Source organism: Boleophthalmus pectinirostris, unplaced genomic scaffold, assembly GCF_026225935.1.
Source record: "Boleophthalmus pectinirostris isolate CB_2022bp ecotype Guang Dong unplaced genomic scaffold, ASM2622593v1 HiC_scaffold_14, whole genome shotgun sequence".
NCBI lineage: Eukaryota > Metazoa > Chordata > Actinopteri > Gobiiformes > Gobiidae > Boleophthalmus > Boleophthalmus pectinirostris.
Genome location: NW_026571047.1, coordinates 16,153,454 through 16,169,369, shown reverse-complemented (window position 1 = coordinate 16,169,369; position 15,916 = coordinate 16,153,454). Strand labels below are relative to the sequence as shown.

The following is a 15,916-nucleotide window of genomic DNA, read 5'->3' as shown; positions in this document are numbered from 1 at the left end:
TGTTTTTCAGTGGATTTTTCATCAGTAGAAACATTCGTAATGAAATAAATTAAAAAGGGCTATTTTCTGATCTACTTTATAATGTTTCTTCATCAAAAACATACCTGGAGTTGTGCTTCATTCACATGTTTAACACATATCCTGCATATTTAGGCTTCTCTCAAACTGAAAATACTTAACCTTATGATTGTCATGTGGTAATACAGGAAGTGCTCCACTGTGTTTTTAAACTCCACACACCTTCACTAGAATCATTTGGATATTACAGCCCTGGAATTTCCAGTCTCTACTGAACAAAAGATAAAAGGTAGCATCATAATGTGGAACAGAGCATTTTGAGCTTCGAAGATGTAGACCAACTAAAGGGTTACTCAGAGGTGTGAATGAAACAAAACACAACACCAGGTATGTTTTTCATGAGGTAACAACATTATAACAAGCTCACAAGAATCAATTTTCTGTAATATAGGACTGTTAAATAAGGTTGCTGTAGAAAATTCCAGAAAATGCAATAAAGCACCTGTAAGTTAAGTAAAGAACAGACACAAATGTGTTCATAGTTAGATTTCTACTTGTTTGTTACTGTATTTGACACTTCAGATCTCACAATGGCTGCAGTTACATGCGCACTCCAAATTTGATTTTTGGAGATGTAAGACTTTTAAAATTAGATGTAAACAGCAAAATCGTCTAATTTCTTTCTGATCATGGTCCCCCGGGATACTCACATCAGACTTTGTGGTTTAAAATAATCTTTAATGTCCAGAGATCATATTATAATCAGATTTTGGTGTGCATGTGAACCACTTACATGCTTTGTGTTTGATCCTTTGGTGCCTTTATCAGTAGTGAAATGTGATTATAGTGTAGATTATTGGACTATCCAGCTCTGTATTCATATGTTGATCAGACTTGCAAACACAGATGTATCCACTGACAGGGCTTTGGGGAACTTTCCCAGGAGTCAGTAAAAGTGTTCAGTCCAGAGAGGAAAGAAGCTAATAGCTCTATGACAGGTGTTACTAATATCATTATTTATAGCTCTGTTGCATTTCAAGTGTCCCACTGTGCTTTGCATAATACCAAAACCACTAACCGCTAATGTGCCGTTAATTATGCCTGTGATTTCCTTTTTCATATCTGCACCAAGGGGCTGCTTTCATAAGACAGAAAAGAACAACTCACCAGATATAAGGGAGGATTCATTTTTATCTGCTACTGGTGGGAAAATGTCATGTTTTGAAACAATAGTGCTTTAATCAACCAAAATGATGACAATAAACTGGACAATAACAGCTTCAAAATAATATTTACTCTGCGGCAGCGCGGTTACATTCATTTTGTCCTTGAGAAGGTTGGTTGACAAAAGCAGAACTCCGTCTCCTCCAGTTGGTATCACAGCTCTGATCTCTACCAGTGTCTTTATTTTACTGCAGTGAGCAAAGGAAGATACAGAGTCATGAATTTACCCATTATTTTTTGCCTGCAAAGTCAGTAAGCTATGTTCAGTGTCACTTCTGTTGATGTGTGTCACTGCTTGGACTATTTTGAATTGCTGCTGTGAGGATCTTTAGTACTTGCCCCAGGTCACCTATGAAACTGTCATTTTACCCGTTCCATGACCATAATGCCTTGTTTCCAAGTTGCTTTTGAAATCAACAAGGCAATTAAATATAATGGATTAGCTCCTAATGCTTGAATGCTCTTTTTGTCAATTTACTCTATCAATGTTTTATTATAGACTCATATAGGTTTTGCCATCAGGGTTATTTGACAAGATAACATTGCATAACTGGAAAGGGCAAACTGACTGCCAGAGACTGGACTTGAACTCACAATACTTAGTGGACCTGTGCACTACAGCTGCTTTAATTAATTTATTAATTATTTTATGCATAAATCTGAGTATTAATTTTGTATTTGTCATGCCAATCTTCTTTTTAGATATCCTTATTTCTTTACTCCAGTGCATAACATGGCCCACATTAGTATCTCCAGTCGGTGCCGTGCAAGAGCCAGTAGCATTTCTGACAGCACACCTGTTTTAACTAGCCGTCATTAATCATCATCATGGCGCACCTGTGTCACTGACCAGCTGGATCAATCAGCCTCACAAACACAGTGTAACGAACCTGCGGCCAATCAGACGCCACCGCCACTTTCTGATTTATGAGGCTGCCTCTGTATGGGTGCTCTGTCACATTATGTGATACTCACTTTTGTTTTATGCCAACTTGGCAAGTAATTTTACACAAAATATACAGTTTAGATTAGTCTGTTAGAACCTTACAGGAATCTAAACTTATTCCTCACTTACCTTATGCATTCCAGGCATCCTAATTCACTGCTAGGAGAGCTTTTCACTAGTTTCAGAGGTCAGAGTGGAGTTTGGCTGTCAATGCTAACAACAACTAGCATGTTAAGTGTGCACTTTCAGATTCCTGGACAAAAACATTTGCAGTGGACTTACTTTAATCTCAAGAGCTGTTTATACAGTATATCTGCACAGTGGCTAGACAAGTTGTTTCAAATGCGTGGAAAAAACTGTACTGGTCCTTTAAAGCTGTAAATGTTATTATAAAATCTTACCACCTTTTTTTCGTTCAGTTCATTAACTGCACACATTAGACTGTCTTTGTGGGTCTATTGACAGATGATACTCAAGAGTTGAAAAAAGACAGTAAAAAGATTTTTTTTCATTATAAAATTGTCTCACAATTCTACTTCTTTTTGACATTTTGACAAACATGCTGACGTATGCTACTAAAAACACGCCTCGGGCCGTGGCTACAATAAATCAGCCATTTAAATTCATAGGAATATAATTTACCCCATCGCTCGATAAGGTTATGCAAACATGAGACATTTTAGCATCGACACAGTTGAAGTTTGGTGCTGGGGGCCACATTGTCACATCCTCTAATTGATAATGGAGTAGCGTTCACTGATGGCCAGCTTGTGTGGGTCCCTCTGGGGGACTTCTCGTTTTCTTCACACGGGGAGCACAGCCGTTTCACACCTGCCATGTTTGAACCACTTAAATGAACCCCGCAGCGTGTGACCTCTTTGTTTGGGCCACTGCGAAACTGACAAAAAACTCATTTAAATGCAGCCTGGCAAAGAATCGCTTTAAACGCCATCATTTGAAGACAATAGAGGAGCTAATGTTATTCAAAACTGAGCAGCCAGCTATAGACTGTGGGGCTTTCTGAATGGGCCTTTAAATTAGACCAATATAATATGAACATGCATAGTTTTGGCAGTGTTGTGGACTTAATGAAGAAATAGTAATGATTGCTGCTGGATCTAAATAGCCTATTACACTCAGCATTGCTCTTATTGAATTTCATATTGATGTTGCATACAATTTTCGGGATGCATTTGCCTAGAAATGAATAGTTTTTTTAGTTCCTTTGATGACATCTTAAAAGTTTGAGTCAGTGGAATCAAAGGAGTGTGAAATTGCCTTAACATTCAGTACTGCTTTATAATAATTACAACTTAATTAGCCTTAATAAAGCATGAAAAAAATCTTAGCTCATAACAAACAAATGTGTTATGAAAAATGGTTTGGGCTTAGTAACTGCTTAATTAATTGAACATTTTAGTTTTTATTTTTATTTATTTATTTTTATTAATTTATTATTTTTATTTTTTTACAAATACATCGTAGCTATATACAAGAGGTTGTAAGGAGAAAACAGTGCAAAGATGAAATAGTGATTGACAAGACAGAAGCTTAATTTATCACATAAGGGTGAGTTGTTGTACAGTTGTAAGGAGTTTAAATGAAAATAGCAAAAATAATTTAATGTAGCAGTAAAAAAAAATTATAGACAATATTCTGTTTTTTCCCAGTTCAGTTTGATTTCAGTTTGTCATGTATCTTGCAGCTAATAAATCCTCAGCATAATTTCGCTCCACTGGTACATCTCCCATTGTTACCTTTAGAGAGATGAAAAGGAGGCTAAGCCAAGTCAATTTGGGTGACTCTAGTTTAATTCAGCGCTGTGATGAAACCAGACTAATAATACCCGCTCCCATCCCTCTGCTGTACTGGCTTTTCCCTTTATTTAGCCCTGTGAAGCGATTGCACCAATAAAAGAGCTTTTAACAGACCGAGGCTTATGGGGCCTTTTGGAAATGGATTGTAACAAAGCACTTTCTCCACACTTAGCATCGGGGCCTTTACAATTTGTGCTGGATTATCTTAAACTCTCTACATGCTATAGCTGGAAATGTGTGAAAATATATGTCATTTTTCCGATACTGATGGCTTCTAATGACACGTAATTGATCAAAATGCTGAAACTGGTTCCCTGTATGTTTGGATTGTATTGTTTTGATGTTATGTGTGCATTTATTTAGTCAGAGTTTTTGAGACTATGGTTTCAAGGTATAAGTGTGTTTTTGGCTTGTAAAGGTGTCCAATTCTAAGTCCAGTTTTCAACTTAAAAAGCTTCTCTTACGTACTTGAAATATGCAATGTTAAAGGTGCACTGTGTAACTTTACTGGTGAGACCTTGGTAGTTTCCATGGAGATGTCTTTGTTTTGGTTGGAATTGTCTACAGCATTGGATTAAACATATCCATTTCTAAAGTAGCAAGCAAGAGAGTGAAAATGCATGTTGTAGTATTTTTGAGCAATAAAAATACCTGTAATTTATAGAAGAGATACGTTTTACGGCATACTGAGGAACATTCCAGGCAAATCAGTAATTAGGTGGCGGACCCTCTACTTTAATCACAATTGATATAAAAATATTTAAGTTCCATTTTCATCTTATAATTTGTACTTGGCAGAATGATTTATTAAACATATGTCACTTTTTTTTTTTTTTTTTTAAGTTGATGCACTATTTCATAATAGCACTGCAATTCATGTTGCGCTGAAGGACATTTTTCACGAGAGGTTTGTTGAATCCGTGGCCTCGTTTTGTCCAACTGGAGGTGCAGAGTGGAGGCAGCCATTTTGGATCTGTCTCTTTACTTGACGTCTGTGTCCTTTCGACATCTCAGAGTTTCAGGAAGGACTTTTAGCTGCAGAAAAAGTGAAAGTGAAATGCTTGCTTTTGGCTGCTATTTTCTGTGTCTGGCTGAAATGGTGTTTTTGAAACCCTGAGGGAGCCATAGTGTTAATATAGACACCTGTTTTATATTCCCCAGTGGTGCTTTCTCAGACTGGAGATGTGACAGAAACTCTCCAGGGACTTGTAGCAGAACCCAATAGTGAACGTGAAACATTTTGGGATAGTAATGATTTTTGGACCTGAAATGGGGTCATGGTATTGGCAGGAGTTTGTAACTACGAGCTCGAGATTGGTTGACTCTGCATTTTACCTTTATGTGAATAGATGCATGGTCAAACAGAAATAACATGAACATTTTGACCCACAAAAGTCTAATATCAAAAAGTTAACCACTCTGCCAGGCTAGGATTAAGTCATATTTTCAGTGTTGCTTGAGTTAAGCTGTGAAATCAAAAAATTATATTTACTAATGCCCATAACTCGAAACTAACCCTTAATTTCATCTACACATTATCGTTTTATCATTTGTATTTATAATGCAAAATAAAACCCAAAAAAAAAACCTTAACCTTAAAATGTGTTTCACCTCTCAGCTAATGTTGTTTTATATCGATTCATTAACCCCTGAAACCTTCACACAGCTGACTTGCAAAAAGGTGTGATATAATTAATGCTAGGGCAGTAGTCAACTAAAGAAATCCTTGGTCAACTAAAGACATGTCCTAAAGGCCTACTGCCCTACTTGATACATTAACATTTAGGCCTAGCATTTATCGGCTGAATATTTATCATATGTACATTTTCTTTGCAATAATGGGGAGATTTGGGGTATTTTAGTTGCAATATGATGAGATTTGAGCTGTAGTGTGTTTAATAAGTGACTTCAGTGGCTCATCATCAATTCATTCTGCTATTTGACTGTTGCAGTTCAGGCCTTTTAATGATATTATGTGCTTTAGTGTCAGTGACATAGTGTAGTTTCCATAGTATCCTTTATTGTTATATATCTCTGTAGCAATATATCGCTCTTCAAAATTTCTTAATGTGACAAGCCTATTACCATTTGTCTTTAAGAATAACAATGAGGTGAAGAAGGACAAATCCTCACATTGCCCACTGCCTCTGTACAGACACAGAATAGACATTGTACATACAGTCTTTGCAGAAGCCGTGTGTGGGGTTGACCGCTTTGCTCCAGGCATGTCCCTTGCTGTGGGTTTGAATGCTGCATTCTGAAATCAAGTGTAAAACTGTCAGAGTGTGTCAGTGTTGTGTTTTTGCTCTGGCCTGATTCAAACAGACACGGAGTCAGCAAGGAGCACACATGACCAACACATGCGCAACACCACAGTGACATTTCAGACCCGCGCTTCTGCCCAGAGACGCTGGAATAATCCTATTTATTTGAACTGATTAAAGCATCTGTGTAATGAATAACAATGCAGCTCGGCCTCCTCAGAACAAGAACAAGATGGCGGATAATAGAAATATAAAGGTTTAAGTAAATGGTTTTGAAGGGCGATTGTTTCTATATTAACATTATGAAATTACAATATATATTGTATGCATATAGAATCAAATGACTCAAAGGAAAATAAGAAGAGCTAGAGTGGCAGTGGTTTGCAGAAATAAAGGTTTAGCAAAATGGTTTTGGAGTGTGATTGTTTCTACATGTAAATTGTTGTGACTCAAAATGGAAGAAGAAGAATTGGGACCCACAAAAATCTAGTGTCAAAAAGTTAACTACTCTACCAGGCTAGAGTTTTCAGTGTTGCTTGATTTAAGCTTTGAAATGCCAACTCATGTTGTTCAGGAAGGCCCATAACTCAAAACTAACCCTTAATTTGATTTATGCATTTCATTTTATTATTTGTACGTATATTGACAAATAAACAACAACAAAAAAATGTTCACCTCTCAGCTAATGTTGTTCCCATATTGATTCATTGACCCCTGAAAGATTTATTATATTACTTATGCGAATGCTGTAGTCAACTAAAGAAATTCTTGATCGACTAAAGACATGTCCTGCCTAAAAAGGAGGCGTGGCAAACGCTCTCGAAACTAACAAATTTAATAAACTCTAAGATGTTAAGACATTCTTTAATCCTACAGTACAATATATATCAAGCGTAGATAAGACATAAAGGCATTTTTACTTGATGAGAAAGTAGTTTAATGTCTAGATATCTATTTTATGTCTAAATGTCTCACCAGCAATCATTTATTTGTAGCTTAATCTAGTTAACATTTGAACACAACACAGCCAAATGAAGCGTGTCAATGCAGTCATCATCCAAAGATTAGTTTGGCGAATGGGAAAGCTATTAAGGGAACAATAATCTCCCCACCTGCTCATTAAAACACACAGCTTCATGCTTTGGGCGATAATCGGATTGAGTTCAGAAAGGCTAACCAAAGAGAAACATGCTCTATAAATGTGTTATAGTACACTAATCTCATTTTCATATTTTGAGCGTCAAGATATTCTCAAAAATAACAGTCTGATATCAACAGCAGCCAATTAATTTAGTGACTGATTATGTATATGACCAAAGCAGTGGTGGGACACAGATGTGGGCCGTGACTGAAAAGGATCCTGATCAAGACTGGAGCTTAAGTGACCTATTGGAGATGAAATAATTGATTCAAATTAGAAATGACTCCACAATCATAAACCAGGGACCACCTCATTTATCACACTTATCCCTGTTTGTCAGTTACAAGGTTCTGTGTGTTCTTTCAGGGTTTAGCTTTGGAAAAATACATTTTACATTTTTAAGATTTCCTGTCAAAAGCCAAAGTGGGTGTGAGTTCATATGTTAAAGGACCATATTCCGTTATATATTTTTTACATTTTTAAGTTTTTATTTTATTTTATTTTTTATGTTAAACAGGAGGAAACAACATTCTAACTCACAAATCTTGCCTATTAGGCTGAGCACTCTAGTCCACCTTGTGAGGAAGTGCTCCACTGTGTTTCTAAACTACATACACCTTCACTTCATTTGTGTGATTTCAGTCCTGGGATTGCCAATATCTACTGAACTAAAGATAAAAGGTAGCTGTTAAGTACTACCACTACATGACACCACAAGGTGGAACAGAGCATTTTGAGCACAAACTAAGGTGGAGTCCACACAACGTCTTTTGGTCGAAACTGTGAAGTTTTTATTTGTTTTGGCCTTTTGTCCACATGGAGCTGGTGATTCGGGTGGGCGAAAACGGTGTTTTTTGATAATGGGTTCCAGGGTGGAGAAAGCCAAGAATGCCAGCATTGCGTTGTTGTGTGGACAAGCAAACTGCAGCTTTTGGAAAAAGATGACGTCGCGACCCCGTCATCGCCACGTGACCAGAAGAGAACCCCATGCAACAAACGGTTTATGTGCATGCTCTCTTTGTAGTATTGTGTGTGCAGTGGCTCTGCCTGTACCCTGTTTACAGCACCACATATAGGTGTGGCATTTGTATTACATTGTTTTCACTCAGTGGTCATGTGGACATGGTAAATGGTCACATTTTTCTATAGCGCTTTTCCACCTTCAAGGCACTCAAAGCGCTTTACAACAAGGAACCACTCACCCATTCATACACCAGTGTATGCAGACACTGTGGGCAAGGTGGGTTAAGTGTCTTGCCCAAGGACACAACGGCAGCATTAATCTGTGGGAGCTGGAATCACACCAGCCAACCTGTGGGTCAGTGGATCTGACCGCTCAACCTGTGATGTTTTTATGTCGAGAGTTGGATTTGAACTGCCAACCTTCAGATCAGTGGGCGAATGCTCTACCAACTGAGCTACTGCCGCCCGACATGAATATTTATTGATTCGTCACGTGTGTGGACACAAATTTTTTTCAACCCGACCCGTAAAAAAAAAAAAATCCAGGAGTGTTGTCATGTGGACATAGCCTAATTATAAAGGGTTACTCAAAGGTGTGAAACAAAACACAACTCCAGGTATGTTTTTGAGGAGATAACATTATAGCAAGACTTAAAGCTCATAAGAGTCAATTTTGCGTAATATAAACCATTACTTATTTCGTTGATGTCTTTACAAATAAGCAGATGTTTCTGTACTTCCCATTTCCACAACCATTAGTTTGACGCATTATATAACAGTTATTTCATATTTACACAGATTTATTCTGTTGATGCCGTTTCTCATTTGACATTTTCAACTTATTTTTAGCCCTAATTTAAATATTCTAAAGCTGTCCAAAGGCTATTGCTGTAGAATAAATTGAGGTTTTCGAGAGTTGGTAAAAGAGACTTGGGGATGGAGTTCGAACACAGGGTCCAGTCTGGTCACAGCCTGGTCTAGCTATGCTTCTGTTGTAGGGAGTATTATACCTCTGGTGTCATGGCCAAGATAAAAAGGACTGAGTTAGGTAATGAGCTATCTATAGCTTAGAGTGTGTATTTTTCCCTATCGAAAAAAAAACAAAAAACTGCTTGACTATACCATTTCTTTTGTCTTCTCCAACTGTATAAATGATAGTTGTTTGTGGGTCTTACATTAATTGCTTTAATTAGTTAAATGAGGAAATATCTCTCCCACAGCCTTAATTTAATATAATTTTTTTTTTATTTATTATGATGCCACCAAATGCTTTTTTGTTTTTAAGTATTTTATTTACTGTAGGAAATCACCAAACTGCATTTTCACTGTGCTCTGTTTGTTTGCACTTGAGTCATGTTTGACACACACAGATTTACCACACAAGTCAGACTCTGGAACTTTGGGTTCGTGATGGGAATCTACAGTATGTTTACTCTATCATACAAACAACGTTTAAATGATCCAGTGCTTTCAGTCAATACAGAAGAATGGAATTTCTAACACCAAAAACAAGTCGTCTTACACTAGTTCTGATACAGATCAAAAACTATTCAGAAAGGTCCAATTTTGCCCTTTAAATGCTACATCTTCATCATCAATTAGTAACTAGTTTTGATAGTAATTTTGGTATCCATTGGTATCTTTGTATAAATCTTTTGACAAGCATATCTGAGACTCAGCTTGGACTCATTGACTTATTGAGTTAGGTAGAACCAGGTCTGAACCAGTCCTATGAATGAAAGCAGGTCTAAACCAGAACTAAGCGTTCTTGGCGCATTCTTATTACCAACACAATGTAGTCTGGCTGCATTTTAAACAGGCCCCAAAGAATAGACTAGATTGATAAATGCTATCTATTGTTATAATTGAGTTATGCAAGGGAAGAAATTGCACTTGAGTGTCCTTTAGGAAGCACAGGTGGTAAACTCTGAATAGACGATACAGAAGATGCTCATGTTGTTAATAGCCAGCGCTTACTATCTCTCCCCCCGTTCCTCCTCTTGCTCGCCCAGACAAATGCGCTCTTCATGCCTCTCTCAGATACACTCAGCTTCGCTCACTGTAGCCACTTCCTTTCACTCTCTCTCTGCTCACAAAAGGGCAGACGAAGCAGGCGAACAAGATCCTTTTAATTGAAGCACATATGTATTAAGCCGTGTCTATTTGGATGGTCGCCGAGATGTGCCATTGACTGAGAAAGGACTGTCGTTTTACCTTTTTATTGAAGTCAAGTGGAAGTGAGACAGAGCACGGAGGGTCAAAAGATCTGCTTTTGACAAGAGGGAGTTTGTTTTTGGAAACTTGCACAATGGGGAGGTAAAGTGACGTTAGACGCTCAAGTGGAGGATAAAGAAAATATTTCAGGATGCTGCTTGGTAAGATCATTTGTTTACTACGATCATGATTTGTTAGATTAGTGGGTTTATACTGAAGGTAGTGTAGTAGTGCTATAGTTAGAGTTGTAGTTCAGAAATATGATAAAGTAAGGATTACTGTCATGATTATTTAATTGAAATCATTCAGTCATAAAAACTTAATTTTGAGCAGCATCAGAAAGAGCATCTAGTGTAAGCTCCTGCATTTTTTGTTGCAAAATAAGTATATTCAAGAACTTAAATTATTTTCCTATTTTGTAGAAGGAATAAGCGAGGGAACACTGGGAAAAAGAAACAATTCTATCCTATCCAATCCTAACCTTTAGGAGTTATAGGAGTTACCATAGATGGTCTCAAGTGCCAATGAAGGTCAGAAAGGCCACCCCAGCCTAAATCCCAAAGTAAATTAGACATGCAAATGAACTGATAATTTATTCATTCACTTTCATATTTTAACAAACTCATTGTTGCACATTGACTTGCAGTGCTGATTAAAAGCTATTCTAACAACTTTACTTCAGTTTTCTTGTTCACTCCATAACATAGCTTTAGATCACTGCTCAAGGTCGGAGTCAACCATCTGTTTCTTTCCCCTTGAATTTAAATTGCAACCTGTTTGTTTTCCTCATTGACCCCTTTTGACGCTGCCCAATGTTGCGTACAGAGATCTGTGAATGTGGTCCAATCCCAGATGTGTCAAATCATTAAAAAGCTGAAACAGAAAGACGGCCCATATCACTCTGACGATTGTTGGCAATTATGTCCCCGCCTCTCCAGGGAAATGAGCCCAGATTAGCTCACATAATTGGAGCCTGTTAAAGATAAAGGTAGTTTGGGGATTTTGAGACAAGTCTGCGTAGATTTTTTTCAAAGTGTGGTTTAACTTTGATTTTAGGAAGGAAAGTTATACAATGTTATGAGGTCAAGCAAAATTAATAGTCAGATCTTATTACAAAATTGTATGAAAAAGGGGAAATAAAGCAATTGAATAACATATGGCAGGTATGAATAATTATTTTAAAAATAATTATTTTCTACTTGAGATTTCATTGCTCTATAAGAACATGCCTTTGAGTGACTGTACATTTATTTCAATTAATCCTGATCTGGCCATCTAGCATTTTCAGACAGAAGTTGGTCCTTGGCAGAGGTCAGCACTTCAGGATTTTCTTTTTAAAATAATTTGTAAATTATTGGACGAATATGTAGCTGCATTTTGTACATTGAAATCCACTATACTCCGGGTGACTGTATGTGAGCCCAGGGTTGCTTTCTTCTTTCAACAGCAGATTAGTGAGATCAAAGGCACCGGGTGGAGAGGAGATAACTGGAGCTGTGCCTGGTGGCCATGCTGCTTCCGCCCCGCCCCCTCTGCCATGCCCCCTGCATCCGTCATCAGGAGCTGCGACCAGGGGCACGTTGACAGAATATATCTAAATCTCTGCTTCAGCTTGATTAAGATTGTTAGATTTCTGTGGGATCAAAGTCTATATGACAAAGTGGTGGCAGTTGTAAAGCAGACCATGTGATGGGTCCAAGGTCTAAAGGGGTATATTTTAGACCTGTTTTCTGGTAAGATGGTCAGTCCAATGCTTTTCTCCAAGGAGATGTTATTACTTTGTTTGAAATATTTCACAGTATCAATAAAAGTGAGTATCAATAAAAACCTTTTCCTTAGTGTCAAAATCAAAATTTTAGTATTGTGACAACACTGTTGTCAGGACACTTAAATTGGCTGTATACTTAAGTTAAATTTTTGTAATCTAAACTGTTAAATTCAGTCATAAAAAAATTGTATGGAAATGCTTGGGTAGTATTGAGCTTTTGTGCATCTTAATGAGTGATATAAAACCAGTGGAGTGAATAACCCTCACAGTAATCAGGACACAGTTACTGGTTTTGGTAATTACGTGTCAAATGGTGCAGAGCACATTTGCAGCACAATTAGAAATCAGATAAAAGGCTAATGGGGTTAAGAAGTGACTCCAGCTTTAGTCACTCCAGTCTGAAGACGAAATCACTCGCACATGCAAAATGAAAAGAATTTGAATTATATTTTTCATTTCATATCATGGAATTATTATTTTTAACTGTCTATGTTTTGACACGAAAGCCTGTGATTATCAAAGAAATCAAATTATTTGGATGTTGCCAGGCAGTAGTTTCACTGTCACAGTCACTTTGTATGTTTTTGTCAGTCTACAAAACAAATTCGATGTCATCTCAAGGAAAGATTAAAATCACTAATTCCACCACAAAAAGACATCTGAACTAAAAGTTTATAGAAACTTTTCGATAAAGTCCCTTGGATGTCAAATATCTTTTTAGCTAATCTGAGAATCTATTTTGAACATTTTTAACTTGCTTCAAATATCATCATCAATACAGTTCCCATAACTTTTAAGCAGAGACCAATCTTCTTAAAAGCTTGATAAGCCAAAATGTGAACCTATTTAAAATTTAATCTCTATTCATCGGTTTCAATTTCCTGTTACTTGCAATATTTTGAGGACTTCTGCTCATTCAGAAGATACAATATTTTATTTGTTCATCGCTATGGCAATGATCCTACTTTTTTATCATTCTGAAACCCATGGATGAATACCCCACTCATCTCTACTTAGTGATAATGTTACCTCTGTAGGGAAGGCCATCAAGGTAGAAGCTATTGTAGCCTTGTTTTCTTCTGGATGCTTGAAAAGAACACAGTTCCTTTATATGGGATCATTAATTTTTCCATTGAGTTTCTTATTGACTCCCTACCAGCATTAACGACTCATTATCCTAATCGAAGGATAATGAGGATGCCACAGTATGTCTTATGTTGCAGTTCAGATGATCAGAGGGCTGTATTTGAACAAACATTTATGTGAAAGTTATTGTGTTATTTTAGTCAAGACAAGATTGCTTACTTTAGCTTGTGATAAGAGGCAATATTGTACAAACATCTGTGGTAATGATTTTTCCCACTTTTTCCTTGCCAAGAAGGAGGGTCTAAGGATACAGGATATTCTGGGACAGTTATCCATTTTCTTGTTCTCTATGAATTCCGGCTGGTTAATCTGCCTGTTATTGATCAATGAGCTCTAAGAGGCCACTGCTGTTGTAATTTGGGAGTTTACAAAAATAAAATGTATCAAACTGAATCTGAAAGAAGATGGTTACGGTGTTTTTGTATTAACTGAATAGGTTCAGACTATGAATTTGTGGTCAGAGAGTTTGTCATTTAAACAATTTATTGACAGATGCAGCTGCCCTAATGCTACTTTTCACTATATAGATACTAGTTCTTTCCAAATGCAGGCAAGTCTGCCTTTAAAAACATGCAACTGCAATTGCTTGTAGACCTACTTAAAATAAACTAGAGCTAGGAAAGATAGATTCCTTGGCGTGCTAAATGTAAAATAAACAATTTAGCGATACATTAGCAAAAGCTATGTAAAAAGTAAACAAAAGAGCTGTGGAATAACCAGCTGCTGAATCACTACTTGTAAATACATTTAGCAAACTCTTGTAGAAGGCAGATAAGGAAATGAGGGTTTCACTGAGTCAGGAATTGTACAAAACTATAAAAACTTCAGTTGCTCTTCAAGGATGTAACTATATACGAAGAGAGAGTCAAAACTTGCCCTCAAAAAGACAATGTGACAGTGCCCTGAAGTGAACCTTTTGGTCAAAATGCATAGGTGTTCTGTTTTGCAGTAAAGGGCTTTGATGTACCTGGTCAGTGTGACAATGATCCTTCAGTCTATTAGCACTACTTTTTCAAGGCAATAACTTCTTGAGTTCTTTTTAAAGACAATACAGTAAAGTGTATTTACCTTGTTGGCATGTTTCGGCTGCTAGCTGCAACCCATCTTCAGAACTGTCACAGGTGTTGGTGGTTGGTGTTGCCGTTAGCTGCCGAAACATCTCAACAAGGTAAATACACTTAACTGTACTGACTTTAAAAAGAACCCAAGAAGTTAAAGTACATAAGAAGACAAAATTAACATCTTTATATTTTTCAAGGCAAGTTTAGGCACCCTCCATCCAACTATTGTGTCAGAATACATTTGAATGAGCACTGTGTCCTGTAGTAGGTATGTAGTATGCTATATCTAGTATTTTTACATAAAATCTCCCAAGGATTAACATTAGATTACCTGATGACACAATTCATAGCTGTGTTCTCATTTGAATAAATGAAGAACAACTTAACCCTGCCAAGTTAAGTTATGTACAACTGCCACTCTCTACTTCCTGCGACAATAGACAACAGAACAAGATCTGTCACTGAAAGCTGAAATGATAGCACAGTTTAGTATTTGTGTCTTCTTTCTTGAACCCCCTCCCAGCTCCTTTTCCCCTCGAGCTCTGAGACTGACAGGTCCAATCAGCGTGTTGTCAGTGTGAGCCTGATTAGCCTCGCTGCTAATGACAAGCTTCACACTCGTAATATTCAGAACACCGGGGTTACCAAGGTTACAGCTCCTTATAAATTCAGACGATTATGTTATTAGTTACTTATTTGAATGTTAAGTAGAGTTCACTGACCATTTTTTTAAGATACACTAAAATCAAGATACATTTTCAAGACTTTTAGGACAAATGTTTGTTTTTAATTCAATTTTGTCAAGAGTTCTCTCTACTGGATTTTCCCATTTTTGCACAAGGTCAGTATCAGTAAGTCTGTATGTCTTTCTTCTTCAAAGATGCACTTTTATGGTGGGGTATCCACCATCTGCATGTCATCGTGAAGATGTTATTGCTTTGTCTTTAATATTGCACAGTATGACATTAAACAATCTTTCAGTTCTTCAATTACAGGTGTTTTTATTGCATAAAAGTACACTGAAAAATGCTTTCTTACTGTGACCAAAAAGGATCACCTCTCCATAGATCTGCCACCTGCTTGTCTGTACTTTAAGAGTTTAATGCCTGACTGTGAAACATTACAAGCAAAGTTATAACATCTCCATGGAGACAAATAATTGTCAGACCCTTCACAAGAAAAGTGACATAGTACACATTTAATAATAAACATATTTTACTTTCATGTTAAATGTTAACATGACTAGTAAACTGTATTGTTCTATCATTAACTGGTCCCAACTTACATTATTATTATATTATATAAATCAATCATTCATTAGTCGTTAGTTGTGGCCTATATTTGTCCTATATCT

At 36.9% G+C, this 15,916-nt stretch overlaps 1 protein-coding gene across 1 annotated transcript in view; it reads left to right on the top strand.

The window, feature by feature from the left end:
* Positions 1-15,916, top strand: part of LOC110154388 (zinc finger protein 385C-like) — a 57,564-nt gene that overhangs the window by 23,122 nt on the left and 18,526 nt on the right. The gene's annotated exons all lie outside the window — the stretch shown is intronic.